Here is a 20,517-nt window from a genome sequence, read left to right as displayed (position 1 = left end):
CAAGGCTGGGAACTTAACATCCAGGGATATACAATATTTAGGAAGGATCGGCAAAAAGGTAGGGGAGGTGGGGTAGCATTGCTGGTAAAGGAGGGGATTAATGCAATGGAAAGGAAGGATATTAACTCGGATGAAACGGAATCTGTATGGGTAGAAATGAGAAATAGCAAGGGGAGGAAAACGTTAGTGGGTGTGATATATAGGCCTCCAAATAGTAATATGGAGGTGAGGGAAGGCATAAAAAGGGAAATTAGAGAAGCGTGCGATAAGAGCACAGCTGTCATCATGGGTGACTTTAATTTACATATTGATTGGACTACCCAAATTAGTAAAAATTCTGAGGAGGAGGAATTCCTGGAATGTTTTCGGGACGGTTATCTGGACCAATATGTCGAGGAGCCGACTCGAGATCAGGCCATTTTAGACTGGGTATTGTGCAATGAGAAGGGACTTATCAGCAATCTTCTTGTACGAGGTCCCTTGGGTCAGAGCGATCATAATATGATCGAGCTCTCAGTCGAGATGGAGAGTGAGGAAATTGAATCAGAGACTAAGGTCCAGAACTTAAATAAAGGGAATTACGAGGGTATGAGACGGGAATTGGGTAAGATTGATTGGGTGGTGTTTCTGGGGGGATTGACAGTGGATAGACAATGGCAAGCATTCAAAGATAGAATGGAAGAATTCCAGAACATGTTTATACCGGTTTGGCATAAAAATAAACCTAAAAAGGTGACTCAACCGTGGATAACGAGGGAAATTAGGGACAGCATAAAATCAAAAAAAAGGGCATATCAACTGGCAAAAAAAAGCACCAGACCGGAAGATTGGGGGCAGTACAGGATACAGCAAAAGAGGACAAAGGGATTAATCAGGAAGGGGAAAATAGAATACGAAAGTAAACTTGCAGCAAACATAAAGACAGACTGCAAAAGCTTTTATCGGTATATCAGGAGGAAAAGACTGGTAAAATCCCAAGTCGGTCCCTTGCAGTCCGATTCGGGAGAATATATAATGGAGAATAAGGAAATGGCAGACCAATTAAACTCATACTTTGGTTCTGTATTCACAAAGGAGGACACAAATAACCTCCCAGGAATATCGGCAAACATAGGGACTAATGAGAGGGAGGAGCTGACAGAAATTAGTATCTCTAGGGATATGGTGTTGGGTAAGTTGAGGGGACTGAAGGCCGACAAATCCCCGGGGCCTGATAAACTACATCCTAGGGTACTTAAGGAGGTGGCCCTGGAGATAGCAGATGCTCTAAGGATCATCTTCCGGAACTCCATTGACTCGGGAACAGTACCCGTGGATTGGAGGGTAGCTAATGTTACCCCAATATTTAAAAAGGGGGGTAGAGAGAAAGCAGGGAATTATAGACCAGTAAGCCTTACATCGGTTGTGGGCAAAATGCTAGAGTCCATTATTAAGGATAAAATAGCGGAGCACTTGACAAATGGGGAAAGGATCGGACAGAGTCAACATGGATTTACAAAGGGTAAATCGTGTTTGACTAATCTGCTGGAATTTTTTGAGGAAGTAACTGGTAAAATAGATGGGGGAGAGCCAGTGGATGTGGTGTACCTTGACTTCCAGAAAGCCTTCGATAAGGTTCCACACAAAAGATTATCATGCAAAATTAAGGCTCATGGGATTGGGGGCAAAGTATTAACGTGGATAGAGAACTGGCTGGCGGATAGAAAACAGAGAGTTGGAATAAACGGCTCGTTTTCGGAGTGGCAGGCAGTGACCAGCGGGGTGCCGCAAGGATCTGTCCTGGGACCCCAGCTGTTCACAATATATATAAATGATCTGGATCAGGGAATTGGATGCAATATTTCCAAATTCGCTGACGACACTAAACTAGGAGGAGGGGTGGGCTCTGATGAGGATGTCAGGAGGCTACAGTGCGATTTGGACAGGTTGGGGGAATGGGCGGACACGTGGCAGATGCACTATAATGTGGATAAATGCGAGGTTATCCACTTTGGGGGTAAAAACAGGAGGGTAGATTATTATCTAAATGGCAATAGATTGGGAGATGGGGAAGTGCAGAGGGACCTGGGTGTTCTTGTGCACCAGTCACTGAAGGAGAGCATGCAGGTGCAACAGGCGGTTAAGAAGGCAAATGGTATGTTGGCCTTCATATCAAGGGGGTTCGAGTATAGGAATAGGGATACCTTACTACAGCTGTACAAGGTGCTGGTGAGACCGCATCTGGAGTATTGTGTACAGTTTTGGTTGCCCCATCTGCGGAAGGATGTTCTTGCCATGGAAAGAGTGCAACGGCGATTCACCAGGCTGATACCTGGAATGGCGGGAATGACCTACGAAGAGAGATTAAATAGTTTGGGCTTGTACTCACTGGAGTTTAGAAGATTGAGAGGGGATCTCATCGAAACATATAAAATTATGGCAGGCCTGGACAGGCTGAATTCAGAGAGAATGTTTCCAATGGCCGGGGAGCACAGAACCAGGGGCCACAGTCTAAAAATAGCGGGCAAATCATTTAAAACAGAGATGAGGAAGAATTTCTTCACTCAAAGAGTGGTGAGCCTGTGGAATTCCCTGCCACAGAGGGCTGTGAAGGCTAATTCAATAAATATTTTCAAGAGAGAATTGGATATATTTCTGAAGGCTAAGGGGATTAAGGGTTACGGAGAAAAGGCGGGGACGGGGTACTGAACTGGTAAGATCAGCTATGATCTCAGACGAAGATCAGCCATGATCTCATTGAATGGCGGAGCAGGCTCGAAGGGCCGAATGGCCTACTCCTGTTCCTATCTCTATGTTTCTATGACTCAGAGGCAAGTGTGGTACCCACTGAGCCACGACTGACACACTGTTTCATATTGTACTGTACCCGACCGAGCAGTGCTTGATGCCGACACTGATGACTGAAATGGAAAGTATTCACCAGCATCGATATCCCTCAACAACAAAAAACTTTAACATTCTTTTTAAAAAGTCACTTTCATGAAAGATTTTACTGGCAAATCCTTTTTCTAATCTGTTGGTTCAGTGACATAAATGACGTTGAGATGCATCATCGCTTCACTTGTTCGTGCCACTGTGACCAAAAAAACAGAGGTTTTCCTAGGTAGTTTCTTGGCAAATAGGAAAAGAAAGTTGACTCAATTTGTTCCATGAAGATTGCCTTTAACATTGCCTTACTGAAACCATCGTCCCTCCCCCTCCCCCCCCCCCCACACACACAAATATGTATCTTGCAGCAATATCACAAGAATCATCCAAATCAAAGTTTCCTGAAGGAGCAAACAATGCCCCTTTAATACATAAAAATTGGACCTTAAAAAAACTTGCCCTTAATTTAACTTTTTGGGTGCATTTAAACTATAACTACTGGTCTGAAACAATTAGATGCAGTTTGGGTTTCAGCTGGAATTATCCTATTTCACCGCATGCTTACTATATGTGCGTACTGTAGAGGCATTTAAATTAATTGCAGGTAGGTGTTGAAAGTATTGAGGTCCAAGACACACCAGGGGCACTTCTGTTACACCTGGTTTGACACTGCACTGGATTTACACCTGAACAGAAGTGAGACTACCGCCTCCAATAAGTCTCCCTCCGCTCTGCTCAGGAATCTGATCTACCCTGATTCCAAATTTACACAACTTTAAAGGTGATACGCAGACGAAACTGCTTTGCACCGAAGCTAAGTTTTGTAGTGTAAATGCACCCATTGCAAACTCCAGCCCAAGCAAAAAAGGGAAAAGGTGCTCACTTCAGGAAATGGACTCAGGTCTGATTCTAACATCAAACTTCACGGTGTTGCAGAGAATTAGCCCCCTTTTCCCCGTCTCCTTTAAATTCTGCGGTTTTAATGCTGGTGTTCAACTTGCCGTCTTTTATTGGAGATTCTGTAAATTTGACGATGAAGAATGCAGTTCCTTTATGCGTCCCATGTGCCTCATAATTGCGTACTTTGCGCGGTTAATTGTTCTCATTAACAGAAAAGGCTCTGGTTTAAAAGCCAAGCCCTTTGGAGAAGGCCTTGTGTAACACCAAGACTCTATCTGTGTTTTATGAGGAAAATATTGCATAGTGGCATTTTAAAATTGCCGGTTTTGTGTAGATTTATGCAAAACAATACTGTTCCAGTTCACTTCCTTTGTCAAGATTATAATGTAAGGACATGTTTCTTGGGGAATTCGCTCTTGGCTAAATTTTATGAGTTAGTATTCCCAACACAGAGTTTTGCACGATGGCCGCGTATATCGAGAATTTGGGGGCGAAGGTCAACAGCGGGCACGATCTTCCATTTAATTTTAACTTATGAAAAATCATGGAGGCCTTTTTGCTTCTGCGCTCTCATTCCTGTCGTGCAAAGTTCCGTGCTGGGGGTGCTAGTCCATAAAACCTACTTCTGTCTTTATCAGATGGCAAGTCAGCGAGAGAACTGAGAAAGCACAGCTTACAAGCTTGTATATACTGACCTGCTCTAGAGGGAGTAAGAGAGCTGTGAGTAATCTCATCATGCAGCAAGATTCCAGCTCATTTGTTTATAACACTGGTGAGAATCAAAGCCTCTGCTTGACCATTGCAAGGTTTACTTTCTGGTCAAGCTAGCGAGTGTTGATTCAAAGTGGTGTTTGAATGGGTAATAACCTGAGTCTGAACCTAGGCTAACCTGAGTGGGGCCATCTCCTCTTGTCCCTATTAACAGGGACATCATTCAATTCACAACTTGTGGAAGATTTTTTCCAACAGGTAAAATCTTACGGAAATTATTTTTTAAAATATGGAAGGGATTTTGAAGTACACTTAGAGGGATAGGTCTTGATTTTGCGCGATAGAGTAAAACGGGTGATAGCGAATCGACCAATGAAAAAAAAATCAGGAGAAATGTAAAACAGGCCGCACAAAGTCAAGATCTACCCCAGAAAGTGAGCTGAAGAATTCACATTGTACAAACTTTCCAATCACTCTGGGCTGTCACACAACAACACAGTGCAACCTTCATTTGTCTGAACTCCTTGAGACTACGGCTGCAATTTTGCCAGTGCTCAGAGGGTGGGTTCGGAGGCGGGTCAGCTGTTAAATTCAAAATGATTGACGGCGGGTTGGGAACCCGCCGCGAACCCGCCTCCATGTCAGTTTTCAAAGTGTTGGGTCTACGACTTTAGAACAGACCCAACACCAAGCAGCGGGAGAGGCATTTAATAGTTAAATGCTTGTTAAGTGCTTGTTAACTACTATTTTGCCAGCCTTTTTCTATTTTCCCACATTTTTAACGGGGTTCCCATCGTTCGGCGATCACGCCGGGTAAGTAGGTTGGGTTCTCTATTTCTCCCCATTGCTGTGAATAGGTGACGGCTGCAAAAGTGGTATGAAAGCTACCATTTTACAGCAATCACCTGATGCTGCACAGGACACAGGGCATCAGCACTCGACCACATTGCTGCCTGGGAGGCCAGCGATGGCATCACCATGGCCAGATTTACTTCACTTGATGCTGTACACCCTGGCTGCCATATGATGCGCCGGGTTAACACCACCCCACGCCAGCACCATAAAACATTCCTACGATGACCAATCCGTTCCTTTCACACTCATCACCATTGTGGGGGATACCTTTATGTCTCAACATAAAGGCAACTCGCAAAGACACTTCCAAAGGTGAGTACAGATCTGTACAATAAGGCAAAGTGTTGAAAATAAAGATTTCAATGTTTGACAACACATTAACAGAAAATTTACATGAACACTGCATAGGACACCCAAGGGCCTACCCTTGTATGTTGTTAGTTGGTATGATTGGACTAGGATGAGGGTGAGTGTGAGGGGTGGCTAGTGAGATGGGGAAGTGATAATGTAGATAGAGAGAGAGGGATGGGTGGAGGTGCAAGCTAAGTTGGTGTGAGTAAGGATGTGCAGGAGTATAGAATCATAGAATGGTGACAGCATGGAAGGAGGCTATTTGGCCCGTCGAGCCCGTGCTGGCACCCTGCAAGAGCACTTCAGCTAGTCCCACTCCCCCACTCTTTCACCGTAGCCCTGCAATTTTTTTCTTTCAGGCACTTAGCCAACCCCTTTTGAAAGCTGTGATTGGGTCTGCCTCCACCACCCTTTCAGGCAGTGCATTGCAGATCCTAACCACTCGCTGCGTAAAAAAGATTTTTCTTATGTTGCCTTTGGTTCTTTTGTCAATCACCTTAAATCTGTGTCCTCTGGTTCTCGACCCCTCTGCCAATGCGAACAGTTTCTCTCTATCTACTCTGTCAGGGTAGGGAAGGCAGAGTGATGGGGATGTGATGAGTGGCACAGCAGGATGAGGTTGAGTGTGGCTTTGCAGTAACGTTTCGTGATCCACTGAGATTACTGAAAGGTTTGCGCCACTGCAGCCTGGTCCTCTTAACGACATCCCTGCTTTTGCCCTCCTGTGCAATGTGCAACCAGGCTGCGTTTGTGTCCTGGGGAGGTCTCTTCCGCCCATTGGAAGGAAAGAGAACCTCCCTGCGTGCTGTGACTCCCTCCATAAGCATATGGAGGGAGTCATGTGAGAGCCTGGGTGCAGCCGTGCACCTTTGTGCAGTGTTTTCAGCACATCAGTGCTGTAGAACACTGACAGCACAACTGTCAAAATGAATGTGGCCGTGGTCCCTTTAAGGAAACCAACTGATGATGCATCATCAAATGACATCATCAGACCTGCTTCCTATTAATTGGCCGCAGCCGGGAGCGGGACCGGAACCCGCCAACCAGCTCTCTTGCCGCGATCCCTCCTCCGCTGGGAAAATCCAACCCTACAACTCTAAAATCCAACTGGTTCACTAATGTCCTTGAGGGAAGGGAACTCGCCACCCCTACCTCGTCAGGCCTATTTGTGACGCCACAATGCTGTTGACTCTTAATGACCTCAGGGAAACCAGAAATGGGCAATAAATACTGCCTTGAGTCTATAAGGTTGAAAGGTGATCTAATCAAGGTATTTAAAATTATAAAGGGATTCGATAAGGTAGATACAAAGAAACTATTCCCACTGGTGGGGGAATCCAACACAAGAGGGCATAATCTTAAAATTAGAACTAGGCCATTTAGGAGTGGAATCAGGAAGCAATTGTTCATGCAAAGGGTAGTGGAAATCTGGAAATTTCTCTCCCAAAAGACTGTGGATGCTGGGTCAATTGAAATTTTCAAGAGTGGGATAGCGAAAATACATTTCTGTTGGTTAAGGATATCAAGGAATATGGAACAAATGCAGGTAAATGGAATTACGGTACAGATCAGCCAGGATCTAATTGAATGGCGGTACAGGATCACAGAGCTGAATGGCCTACTCATGTTCCTATGTTCTTGCTAGTGTAACCCACATTCCAAGAAAAAATAAGAAAAACTTTTATCCCACAGCGTATAACACAGAAGTGATGTTCATTTTTCTTTATTGTGAAACATGCCTTTAGATACAGTAGATGCCTAATCAAGAAACAATTCAATCAGCACACTACTATAATGCTGTCAGATAGAGAACTACACAAGATGGAGCTGGCAAATGAGGTTGTACCATGCTGTCTATTACCTACCTGACACAAACCTTCCCATTGCTCTGTGTTTGCATTGGACCTGTCACAAGGACCTTTCAGCTACTCTGTGCTGTGCGGGCACTGTTGCAGGGGAATGCTACTGGATTGTACCATTAAAGTGCTGCACATTGTGTAAAGCCCTTGACTTTTCCTACAAGAATTTTGCTTCATCGTCAACTACACATCGCCACTAGTTGTTTGAGTTAAATCCATATCAGTTTATTTATAGAATTAAGCATTAAGGCCCCAAAAATCTATAAAGGGGGAGGAGAGTGCTGCAATGTGCCTGCCTAGGACCTCTGCCGCTGGCACAGCCAAAGTTTATAGGGTCAGGAGAATGGCACTTCATTTGACTGGAATTGGTGGGTGCCCATGCTAGTGAGGGTGAATCTAGGGTGCCTGCCATTACATACATACACACAGGAAGTCTGGTGTAGGTGGCCTGGCTGCTGGCAGGGGTGGGGGCGGGGGCTGGTGTTGGAGACCTTGCTGGGAAAAGCAATTTAGCTGCCCTAAGGGGGGACATTTCGAATGATTTTTTAAAGAAAATGATCTGGCTCCTTTTCAGGGGTGTTGCCTGTACCTCCAGGCAGGCCCCACTGCTGTCCCTGGTCTGACAAGGGTGTCAAGGGATACCCTTGGTGGGAAGGGATTTGGCCTGATTTAGCTACAGATACAAAATGGAGTGAGCTTAGCTCCAAATTCAGAACAGCACCCTTTAAAGCAGAAGTGTGAAATTTTCCATTTACCACAGTAAGCATCCTACAGCATCTCTGAATGAGTTTGCCAATTAGCGCTGAATTAGGACAGTTTGTGCTGGGAGCCCAAGCCCATCTGCAGCTAACTAGATTGATTCACAGAGGACCTTATTGCTGACAGACGGAGAAAGATTTCATCCGACTTTCAGATGAGACGTTATGTTGAGACTCCATTTGCCTATTCTGGTGAATGTAACAGGCCCATGATACTATCTGAAGAAGAGCAGGGAAGTTTCCTGGTGTTCTGGCCAATATTCATCCCTCTCAACCAATACCATAAAAACAGATTAACTGCTCATATCAATATTTGTGGGAGCTTGCTGTGTGCATTTGCAAAACAGTGACTACACTTCAAAAGTAATTAATTGGCTGTGAATCACTTTGGGGTGTTTTAAGGATGTGAAAGGTGTTACAGCAATGCAAGTTCATTCCTTTTCTCCCTTTAAAACCCCATATAATTTTGAACACCTATTTTATATGAAATGCCATGGTCTGACTAGGCATACCTCCACCAACCATATGCTGGATCCCACTGAAGACTATGGGCATGGGAACTCCCGACATAGGGAATCCTCTCGCCCCAGCTCTCCCCCCTCCACCCCTTGCAATGATGGCCTTTTAAATTGTGGGTCGAGACTCCATCCCCAAAAGACCATCCCAAAAAATCATGACCTGGCATATCCAGAAATTCAAATAGGAAATTCAGAAGAAACTTCTTTACCCAGAGAATGGTGAAAATGTGGAACTCGCTACCACAGGAAGTGGTGGAGCTGAATAGTATAGATGCATTTAAGGGGAAGCTGGATAAGCATATGAGGGAGAAGGGAATAGCGGGTTACACTGATAGAGTTAGATAAGGAAGGAAGGGAGAAGAGCATAAATGCCGGCATGGACTGGTTGGGCTGAATGACCTGTTTCTGTGCTGTATTTGTTATGTAATTCTATGTAAAATCCAAGTCCCAGGCTAGATTCCGGCTGTCCTCAGGCTACTCCCAATGAAGTTATGGTGGGAGTATACCAGAATGGCTGTGGACATTCAGGACCAAAGCCATTAAAAATATTTGTCCTTTGTAACCAAGTTCAGTGTCACAGCCTTTCTTGTTACTCTTTGTTTTATTCATACTAATATGGCCATTGTTCCTCTGAACTTCTTTTCTTGTTCCTCCCAAACTCAAGTTACCATACACTCTCTATCATTTCTGTATTGAAATCAAAACTCATTTCGCCCATCTCCTACACCATCTCATTCTTTCCCAGGACCTCAAAAACAATGGAGCTCATTCCCAGGTTTTAAAAAATCCAAGCCATAAATGGAAAATGTCACTGGTGCAGTCGGAGGTGCTCTTCTAAGGCTGGGGGTTGTGGGACATTGATGGCTTTACTCTGCCTCTAATCTTGGTATATCAAGCCTTGGAGTGCTTGATGATGACACTGGGTACCTGAAATGTAAAGTGCACCACTAGCATACTTCACCTCAACAAATACAAAATTCACAAATAAAATAAGGTTTTAAAAGTCTCAAAGTTTGGTGCTACCTAATCAGCACTTCTTGACTTATCTTGTCATCTCTCTAATGCTTATCAAACGTGTGGCTGACCCTTCACTTCGGTTTATCGGTTAAAACAAATACTTTAAGACGGCAAAGGGTTGAACCTACCGTGTACTCAAGAAAGAAGTTGGAAATTTAAATCTGTTTTATTGCTTGAAAATGTCTTTGTGAGATCAGGTGATACGCATCCTTGCAAAATGGAGGCAAGGATTTTGCTCTTCTGCACTCGCCAGGCTAGGGTCTTCTGCCAATGGTGGAAAATCACAGGCTGATGAACACAGAGGTCGAAAACTCCAGCTTGAGTGTCTGTTAAAGGCTTTGAGGGGCTCTTGTAAGAAAGTCCCTCACCTGGGAGAAATCAGAGACATAGATCACCAGAGAAACAACAGGTGATTCATGTCATTGGGAATAAGTCCCAGTAACAACTCACCAATAACACCCTCCAAAAAATTGTTAAAAAAAATAAAAGGACTTTGGGCACAATAGCGCTTTTCGAGTTCAGCTCCTTTTGTATTGATTGACAGGTGCAAGTTTGTTGAGGGTGCTGTAGATAGTAATTTATATACAAAAGCGCTACTTAATCATTGAAGAGGCAACTAATGGAGGCAGAATGTGTAGAAAGTATAACAACAGAACAAAATGCATGTTATTAAGGAAAGGTAGAGTAAATAATAAATGAACTTTGCATGTTTTACAGCCTTTTTTTCTATGCATGAATATTAAAACAAGCAAAAAATGTGAATTTTTACCCAGATGAAGAGAAAACCCAGATTGCAAGAAAGCGTACAAGGAACAAACAAGACATGGAAAACAAAGTCATGAATGTATTTTTAATGGGTCTCCCCGCTATGTAACGCAGCACGATGTGAATGTAAAAGGCCTGTAGTCAAATCATGAAAGTTTGGATTGACAGCTCTGCTTGGCTGGATGTATGAGAACCATGTCGAAAATTTCATAAATACATGCACTTTCAATCTCATCATATTGCAAATATGTTCGAGCTCTTCTGGTTGGCAAATAGAACAAAAACACTTTTAGATGGACAGATGGCAGGCTGAAATATTCCGCTCTTTGTGTCAAGGATAAACTGTGTGGGATTATGTGAAACATGTCTACTGAATGTGCAGTGTGGGTTTTATCCGTGTGACCTGTGTAAAAGGCAGCCCACAGTAATTCCAATTAACAGGTAAGCCTATGAGAGAGTGAGGACATGGCTGGGACTGTATTTGTAGTTGTCCATGTAACTATATGATTGTACCTGTGTCTTTGGGGGGAATTTTAACCCCAAAAAACGGGCGGGAGGTTGGGAGGTTAAAGAGTTAAAAAACGGAATCCCGACCCCAACCCGTCCACTTCCGGTTTTAACGGAAGCGGGATGGGGGCATGCAGCCAACCCGCTCCCAGGAGGTGGGTTGCCCATTTAAATATTATAATGAGGCTGTTGTGCCTCATGGTGATCCACCATTTCAAATTTAACTCTGGCTGGCCGGGTTTCCCAGGCCTTGGGGAACCTGCCAGTCAAAAGGAGGCAAGGACTGCTAGATCCAGGAGGTAAGTATCTTTACACTTACCTGCTGGATCCAGCGTCCCTGCCTTACCCACCCCCTGCGATAGGACAACCCCTGACCCTTCCGATGTTCCCCAACCTTCCCCCGAGGCCTCCGACCTGCCGCCACAAGGCCTCCGATCTCCCCCGACCTGCCCCCGAGGCCTCTGATCTCCCCCGACCTGCCCCTGAGGCCTCCGATCCCCGCTCCGGCCTCCGACCTCCCTGCTATGGCCTTTGGCCCCCGATCGCCTCCCCGGCCTTCCGACCTCCCCCCTCTGGCTCCTGATCACCTTCCCGGCCTTTCCTCTAGTGCCGCAGGCTTACCCGCCCACAGCCAGCCAGCCTCCCCATCTAGCTAGCTGCGGGTGGGAATCAGAGCTTTGAAATGTTAATCAGGCCCTGCCGTTAAGTTCGGCAGGGCCAGTGGGAAACACGTTCTACTGGGTTTCCCAACCACTTTCTAGCCCCCTCCCCCCATTCCCGACCCGACTCCAGATTAGAATTTCGACCTTTGTGTCTATACCTTCTCCTACTGGGTATGAATGATTAGATCAACTAGGGATCTTCTGCTTTGAAAACAGATATCTCAGAGGGAGCCTTATAGAGGTATATAAGATACTTAAGGGCACAGAGGAAGTAAACTGAGGCCAATGCTTTCTGCTACATCAGGGCTGCTGGATAAAGGGGCACAATTTCAGGGTTGTGTAGAGCAAGTTTAGGACACGGACGAGGAAGTAGTGCTTTACAAAGAAAAAAGAACGGCTTGCATTTCTATAGCGCCTTACATGACCACCAGACATCCCAAAGCACTTTTACAGCCAATGAAGTACTTTTGAAGTGTGGTCACCGTTGTAACGTAGGAAATGCGGCAGGCAATTTGCGCACAGCAAACTCCCACAAACAGCAATGTGATAGTGACCAGATCATCTGTTTTTGTGATGTTGATTGAGGGATAAATATTGGCCAGGACACGAGAGGGATTGACAGCTGAAATCAGATGCCAGGAAGGGTGGCTGAGGCCAGGGCACTGGACTCATTTAAGAAACAGACGAATGCTGTAGTGGGAAGACAGTATGGTTGGTATTCTGGAAGGAGGAGATGAATTGGGCTTCTTCATCTCAACCTGTGCCTATGGCTGTACCTGTTCCTGTATCTTTCCCCATGCCAATAGTTGTAATAGTCTCCCTGTACTCGTACCCACATCTGCACTAGTGTCTCAGTTTTTACTGGTGCGTATATCAATAGCCATGCTTTTTTTTCCTTGACAAACTCATGTCTGTGTCACATCTATACCCACATCTGTATGCATAGGCGGGTGATTGCAAGTTATAAATGGCTTGAGTCAGGGAATGGGGAAATCCTAAAAAAGTAGAGATGAAAATAACCAAATAATTAGGTCCAAATAGAGAAAACAGCCTCTGCTCTATATGCACAGGGATACTGGGGCAGAAGGAGGCACTGAAAGGGTCCAACTTGAAATGAGTTTGAGCAGTCTCAACCCATTTACTAGTGGGAATGGGCCCATTGCATAAAACTGCTCTTAAACTGGCACTAAATTGGTAATCTCACTCAGAGAGGCAGCGGGATGACTCTGGTGGGAAATGGAACTGATACTGTAAGGGGTGCTGTTCTGTGGTCGGATCTGTGTTACTCTGCTGATGGAATAGAGGGAGCTTTATTCCGCATCAAGCTTCGCTGTACCTGACCTGGGAGTGCTTGATGCTGCCACTGGGTGCCTGAATTGGAATAGCATTCTATTCCCCAGCGCCAACATCTCTCACCTTGACGTTCACACAATACATAAAACAGAAAGATTAAAAACAGTTCCTCAGTTCAATATACACTGAGACGATAGCATGGTTCATATGGACATTTAAAAAAATACTGTTCCATACTCTTATACCACAAGAAACAAATCAATAGAGTTACTGTATATGACCAGGTACCATTGTGCAGCATTATTATATGTCCAGGAATTACCTCATATATCTGCTGCCAACAGTTGCTAGGGCTCATGTAATAGGAGGCAGCTTCTCCTCCTCAATGCTTTCAATGTCCAGAGTATTTATTTTGCTCTCGGTGGGGAATCTTGTTTTATACATTTACCTAGAGAAAGAGATTTCAAATTATTCATGTGTGCAGACCCTGTGTCGATTTGTGGAGCAAAAACAACATATTGCACATCAAAGAATTCGCAGTACGTGTCATCCTTTTCTCCGCAATTAACTGCGACTGACTGCTTGTCACTGGGAAGATTGGTTTATTTTTACCAGGGCCTTGGTTTTCCTGTGTGTCTGATGTACAGAGCCTTTACTCTGCAGTTTCACTTCAGCAAGCCCCTGTGTCTCCTGCTTTATGAGAGAAAAAAAATACACAAACGTGAAAAGTAACTTAGCTGTTGCACAGCAAATGTGAGCTTTGACCATTTTTATTTTCAATCACAGAACCATAAAATGTCAACACAGAAGGAGGCCATTCAGCCTATCGTGCTAGTGTCCGTGCTAACTCCACATCTGAGCTATTTACTTTCATTTGCCTATTCCTCTTCCTTACCTTTAATATTCTTCAAATGTTTACCTAATTTCATTTTAAATGTAGTGATTGATTTGGCTTCAGTAGCTCCTTGTGACAACACATTCAGTATTTGAATAACCTTTAGCTTAGCTTGGGAAAAAAAATCTTTTCATCTTTATCCTTCTACACTACTTTAGTTTGTAATTGTTAAAACTGCCTCCCCATAATTTTCTTTTATTTATTTCACTTCCATCCCTTCCCCTCAAAAGTTTGAGTTATACGAATCATTTCCTGACCACTGTGTCTAATCCATCTCCTATAGTGATTCATACCAGTGACTAAAACTCACAAAATGGTCTTCCTCCTCCCTTCATCACCAGTGTTGAAATCATAACTTATCCCATCGTCTCCCACACTGAGTCGTTCCTTTGCAGGCCCTTCCCGGCTGTGGGCCTCTTTAACTGCTCCATCACAAGAAACTGCCTCTACAACTAAAATCGTCACTTCAAATAGTAATATGAGGATAAGTTTACCCCCAGCAAGAAGCAGCATTCAAAGGAAACGTGGATCAGAGAATCAGCACTATCTCCGATCCACACTCCTTTCGAGCATAGCCATTGGGGGCATGGTGTCAGTGAATTTGCCCTATCATTTTAGTTTTGGAAATCCCGGTTCTAGCACATCATTTACTAAGTACATAACCATGGTTGATCTTATGCAGCTCTCTGCCTAAAGCTTCTGAAAGGTCGGAAAGCCTACCAGCCTGCAGGCTGAGGACTGGGCTCCAACACTATCCACTCAAGGTAATGAACTGCTGTTGTGCAGTGGCAAATTTAGGTATTCAAATTTCCAAGAAGATATGGGACACTGGTTTCCAACAGGAGTCATTTAAGGGAAGGCAATCTGAAAACCTTGTACTCTACCTAACATAACCTGGTCACTGGCATTCTTGACTGCCTGAGATGTACTGGGCAGTTACAAAGAAGGCAATAATCTTTTGTTGTTGAACTTCATCTCATTGTGGTTAGGCTAAATTGGGCTACATTTTGAGGTTAGGTCCATCATCTTGATAGCCATTGAATCTAACCAAAATCAATGTATTCTGGGCCTGAATTTGGAGAATCTCTAGATCCTAGTTGGACCTTATTGACCTCCATTAGTTTCCTGCACATTGCAGGTACTGCCTCTGCAATCCATCTAGATTCAGAAGCTCTGGAAAATAACGGAGCCAGAGAAAACCATGTATACTCCTTGGCTTACCCAGGTGATTTTCCTCCAAACAGAATTCCCCTTCTTGGAATCTGTAATTACTGAACTGACTCTGAGATCCATCCAAAGCCTAATCCTTCACAATCCACCATCTCAATTTTGTGTTAATAAAGATTTCTAATCACTACCCTTTCCAATTTTGTCCTTGTGTCCGCTAGCTCTGCAGTCACAGCCTAAGGTGAACCATCTGCTGACATCTATATTGCTACGCCTCCCGTCATTTCAAAGACCACAGCCATGCTTCAAAGATAGTCGAAGAAGTTTCGATGCAAAGTTGTTGGCACAAGCACGCTCAGATTACCTTTTTTTGTTACACAAATGATTGCTATGCTAGTTTCCAGTACAATAGTTGGAGGTGTCCTAGGTGTCGCCGTAGAAGGTGCTAGTTGGACTTCAGCCATGCTTCTGTTAAGGTTAGAAGTTTGATCTAGACTGGTTTACAAAGGCATTCTCAGGTTGAAAGTTATGTTCTTTTACACTAAATTGTTACTCTAGGTACTAGTAACAACGTACATTGGCTCCTGGTCCAAAACTGCCTTGACTTTTAAATTCTCATCCTTGTTTCCAAATCCCTCCATGGCTGTAACCTCCTCCAGCCCCACAACCCTCCGCGATCTCTGCCCTCTTCCAATTCTGGCCTCTTGCGCCTTCACAATTTTCATCGCTCCACCATTAGCCTTCAGTTGCCTCGGCCCTAAGCTCAAGAATTCCCTCCCTCCCCCTCTCTCCTCTTTTAAGATGCTACTTAAAACCTACCTCTTTGACCAAGCTTTTGGTCACCTGTCTTACTATCTTCTTATGTGGCTTGGAGTCAATTTTTGTCTGATAACACTCCTGTGAAGTGCTTTGGGACGCTTTACTACGTTAAAGGCACTTTATAAATGCAAGTTGTTGTAGTATAGCAGTTGAAAGTGACTCAGGCGCTTATATTATACAGTAGTAGATAGACTTGTTCTGGCTGCTTGTATTGTCTGTGGATATATTGTGGATGTATAACTATAGCTCGAGTCTCTTAATTGGGACATTCTGAGGGATTCCATTTATCAGGTGCTCCCAACTGATCAAACCATGATTAATTTAGCTACAGAATTTTTTTACTCCTTGTATAGTAAGTGAGGTGGCCCCTCAAAGCTCCAATGAAATCTATTACTATCCTCCTAGAAAGGTTTGCAGACTGCAGCAGTCACACTCCCTGCCTTTCCCTGACTGCTTGGAATCTGTCCAAAGCCTAATCTCTTTGAATCCAGCATATCAATTTTATATTAATGAAGAATCTCACATCACTGCATGTGTTCTACACTCTATTTATACTCCTTGTCAAACTGTTTGCAGCATCCATTTATATTTCATGATGATGATGAATCACTTTAAGTACCTCATTGTGTGAGAATCGTTATTGCTCATCCATTGTAACTTTGCCTCCTCTACTTATGTAATTAGTTATGTGAATAAAATCTGCAAAATAAATATACTTATTAAAAATATAGAACTGGATTGTTTGTTGTAAAATATGAAACTAGATTACATGGTCGAAGGGAACTGGATGACCGATTTGCACTAGGTGCTCTTTTGTAGATCTTAGGGGTGAGTTTCTGACTTCATGCTCCTAGTGGGAAGCCTGGCACAACAGGAGTATGCATTGCAACTTCGGGCTTGTGCTGTGTATGAACTTCCAAGCATTAATTTAAATGGGCAGAAAATGATGCATAGACTGGACCTGAATTTCTAATATACGTTTCTATTGGGCGAGACTCCCTGCAGGAAGCACAAGTCGGAAAATTAATCCTCCTTTGTTATAGTTCGAGTCCAATGGTCCTATAATGTGGCTATGGCCTATTTGTGAATCTTCCCCCTTCATGTGTGTCTCTCACAGACTTGCTGCTTCATATCCCTTTGGGGCTCTGTGTACAGCCCATTGGGTTGTGCAGTGCTGCTGGAGGTGGGATTTAGTCACATCCCCCTCTCCTTTTACTGCTTCGCAGTGAGAGAAGAACAAGGGAACGCTATGGAGAGCAGTGGGAGAGGGCAGGGGAGGGGGGAGAGGGGAGGTTGGTGGATGGCAGGGTGATGGAAGGAAGGGGAGTGGAGGGGAGGGGAGTATGGTGGAGGGGAGTGGGTGGAGTGCAGGGTGGGGGAGGGGTGGAGGGGGTTATCTTATCATTCATAACAAATTCTAAAAGAGTCAACCAGTTGCTTTCTAATGCTCTGGTTGCTATGCATTCACATCATAAACATAACAGGAAGGTTTTGTTACTTCCAGCAAAACTATTTTAAAAAAGCACGATTGCAATAAGTGTTACATCCGTGTATCTTGATGTTGTGTGTCCTTCAATAACTAGACAAGAGACTGCAGAGAACAATCAACAGGTGTTTACTGGATGAGGGTTACTCTAAAACTAACTGTACAGATCCCTACTCAGGGTTTATATACAGGTGTGGTCACTGCCGGTACTACAGTATACAGGAGCTGTAAAAAGTAGTTCTCCCCTTAAAGGTACATACACTACAATTCCTCCCCTTTTAGATTAACAGTACCATAACATTCATTTAACAATTAACAGTTTTAACATGCAACATTAACTGAAAATAGTCCATTTATAATTCAGTCTTTGGGGCGGCTTCCTGATCCTTTCTGGATAGCGCCTTTCCTGAGTGTCTTGCTCTTGGTGCGGAGGCGATTCTGGCCCCCTGTCGTTGGTTGGTTCATCAGCTTCCGATGCTACTGTTTCTGGGGTAGATGCTACCTGTATGTCGGGTTCATCACCAGGTATGCGAGACATGGGGTTGACTCGTTCCTGTGACTCAAGGATCTGGTCGACATGGCATCTCACAATGTTCTCCCCAACATCCACTGTGTACATTAGTGGCCCCTGCCGTGTGCATATCGTTCCTGGTTGCCATTTCTCTGTTCGGTAGTCGCGGGCCAAGACTGGTTGCCCTACATTGAAGCTCCTTGTCGGCTTCTCATTGATGTGCTGGAATTGCTTATTCTCAACATCTCTTCATACATTTGGTCTCAGCAAATCCAGGTGAGATCTCAACCTTCGGTTAAAGAACATCATGGCCGGGGTCTGGTTGGTGACTGCATTTGTCGCATTTCTGTAGGCTAACAGGAAATTGTCCACCTTATGCTGCAGTGGAATGTCGTCATCGCACATGGCCCTTACTGCTTTTTTAAAGGTTTGTACGAACCTCTCAGCCAATCCATTTGTGGCTGGATGATACGGGGCGGATGTGCAATGCCTTACCCCATTCCTTTTCATGAATCTTCGAAACTCTTCGGACACAAACTGTGGTCCGTTATCAGAGCAAATCTGCTCTGGCAAGCCGTTCCTGGCAAATATGGTCCGTAGGACTGCAATAGTTTTCTCCGTGGTGGTGGAGGACATTTTGATGACCTCAGGCCATTTCGAGTGCGCATCCACGGCTATTAAAAACATTGAGTCCATGAATGGACCAGCAAAATCAATATGCACCCGTTGCCATGGAGATGAGGGCCACTCCCATGGGTGTAGAGGGGCATGTGGTGGTGCATTTTGGACCTTCTGGCATCCTGAGCAGCTCTTTGTCAGGTCCTCAATTTGCTGATCGATCCCTGGCCACCACACATAAGCCCTAGCAAGGCTTTTCATTTTCACCCCTCCCAGATGGCCTTCGTGAAGCTCATTGAGCACTCTCTCCCTTAACCTGGGTGGAATTACCACTCGGGATCCACACATCAAGGTCCCCTGGCATACTGACAGCTGTTCTCTTCTGGATGAGAATGCTGGCAACAGTGAGTCGCCATGTGTTGGCCATCCCTTCACCGTCAAGTCATATACCCGAGACAGTGTCGGGTCATTTCGGGTCTCCTTCTCTATATCCGCGTTAGTTACTGGCAAGCGTTCAATTATAGTCGAATAAAATATTTCGACAGGGTCCACTGCTGGTGCTTCCTCCGCAGTAGGCAGTGGCAGGCGTGATAGCCCATCAGCGTTTCCATGCTGTTTCGTGCCCTTATACTCGATTTCATATTGGTTCGCCCCTAGAAAAAGGGACCATCTTTGTAGCCGTTGCACAGTCATCACCAGAACGCCCTTCTTTGGATTAAAGATGGAGACAAGTGGTTGGTGGTCAGTCAGCAAGGTGAACTTCTGCCCGTGCAGATAGTGGTTGAACTTTTTCACTCCCCACACTAGGCTGAGGGCCTCCCTGTCAATCTGGGCGTAGTTACGCTCGGCTGAGGTCAGTGACCGAGACGCAAAGGCTACTGGCCTCTCCGAGCTGTCCGGGAATTTGTGTGACAGCACCGCTCCAATACCATAGGGTGATGCATCACACGCCAACCGAATTGGTAGTGCTGGGTTGAAATGAGCCAACACCTCTTTTGATGTGATCAATTCTTTGCACTTCTGGAAAGCTCGTTTACATTCGTCCTTCCACTTCCATGGTACCCCCGTTTGCAGTAGGGTGTTCAGTAGGTGTAGTACTGTAGACAAATTTGGTAAGAACTTATGGTAGTAGTTCACCAGCCCGAGGAACGACCTCAGTTGTGACACATTTTCCGGTGCTGGAGCCTTGACTAATGCCTCAATCTTTTCAGGGGACTTATGTAACCCCTTTTCATCAATAACATGGCCACAATACGAGATCTGCTTCTGGAAAAACTCGCATTTGTGGCGATTAGCTCGGAGCCCATATTCCTTCAATCTAGTGAGCACCTGCTCCAGGTTGGCGAGGTGATCACTGTCATTTTCGCCCGTGACCAGGATGTTGTCCAAATAACACTGGGCACCCGGAATCCCTTGCAGGACTTGATCCATTGCCCTTTGCCAAATAGCCGGAGCTGATGCTACCCCGAACACCAGCCGGTTGTATTGGTAGAGACCTTTATGAGTGTTGATCGTGAGGTACTGTTTCGAGGCTTCTTCTACCTCCATTTGCAGGTACGCCTGGGCCAGATCAATCTTAGTGAAGCGTTTCCCTCCAGATAGCGAGGCGAAAATATCTTCAATCTGCGGAAGCTGATATTGTACCGTGTGAAGGACTGGGTTCACTGTCACCTTAAAGTCCCCACGGATGCGAACCTTCTTTGGTTCCCCAGGCGTATTACTCAACGACCTCTTCATTACAGGAACGATGGGTGTAGCCCACATGCTCCAGTCCACTTTGGACAGTACTCCTGAATGTTCCAAACCTTCCAGCTCTGCTTCGACGGCTGGGCGGATCGCATAAGGCACTGGTCTGGCCTTAAAAAACTTTGGGCTTGCATTTTCCTCTATTTTGATCGTCGCTGTTATGCCTTTTAGTGTTCCGAGTCCCTCCTGGAACACTTCTTGTGCGTCAGTT

The 20,517-nt window shown here is 44.8% G+C and overlaps 1 long non-coding RNA gene across 1 annotated transcript in view; it reads right to left on the bottom strand.

Moving 5' to 3' along the window:
• Window positions 1-9,971: 9,971 nt before the first annotated feature.
• LOC147100738 (uncharacterized) overlaps window positions 9,972-20,517 on the bottom strand; it is a 276,924-nt gene continuing 266,378 nt past the window's right edge. Inside the window, exons 2-3 of the long non-coding RNA XR_015073597.1 lie at window positions 13,387-13,512; window positions 9,972-10,205 (exon numbers count right to left, since the gene is read on the bottom strand). This is a non-coding gene — a long non-coding RNA (uncharacterized LOC147100738). The remainder of the gene's footprint in view (window positions 10,206-13,386; window positions 13,513-20,517) is intronic.

The sequence above is a fragment of the Somniosus microcephalus genome, chromosome 25, assembly GCF_052327205.1.
Source record: "Somniosus microcephalus isolate GS21.2 chromosome 25, FLI_Smic_1.0, whole genome shotgun sequence".
NCBI classification, from domain to species: domain Eukaryota; kingdom Metazoa; phylum Chordata; class Chondrichthyes; order Squaliformes; family Somniosidae; genus Somniosus; species Somniosus microcephalus.
The sequence above is the reverse complement of the archived record's forward strand: the minus strand, read 5'-3'. Positions and strand labels throughout refer to the sequence as shown.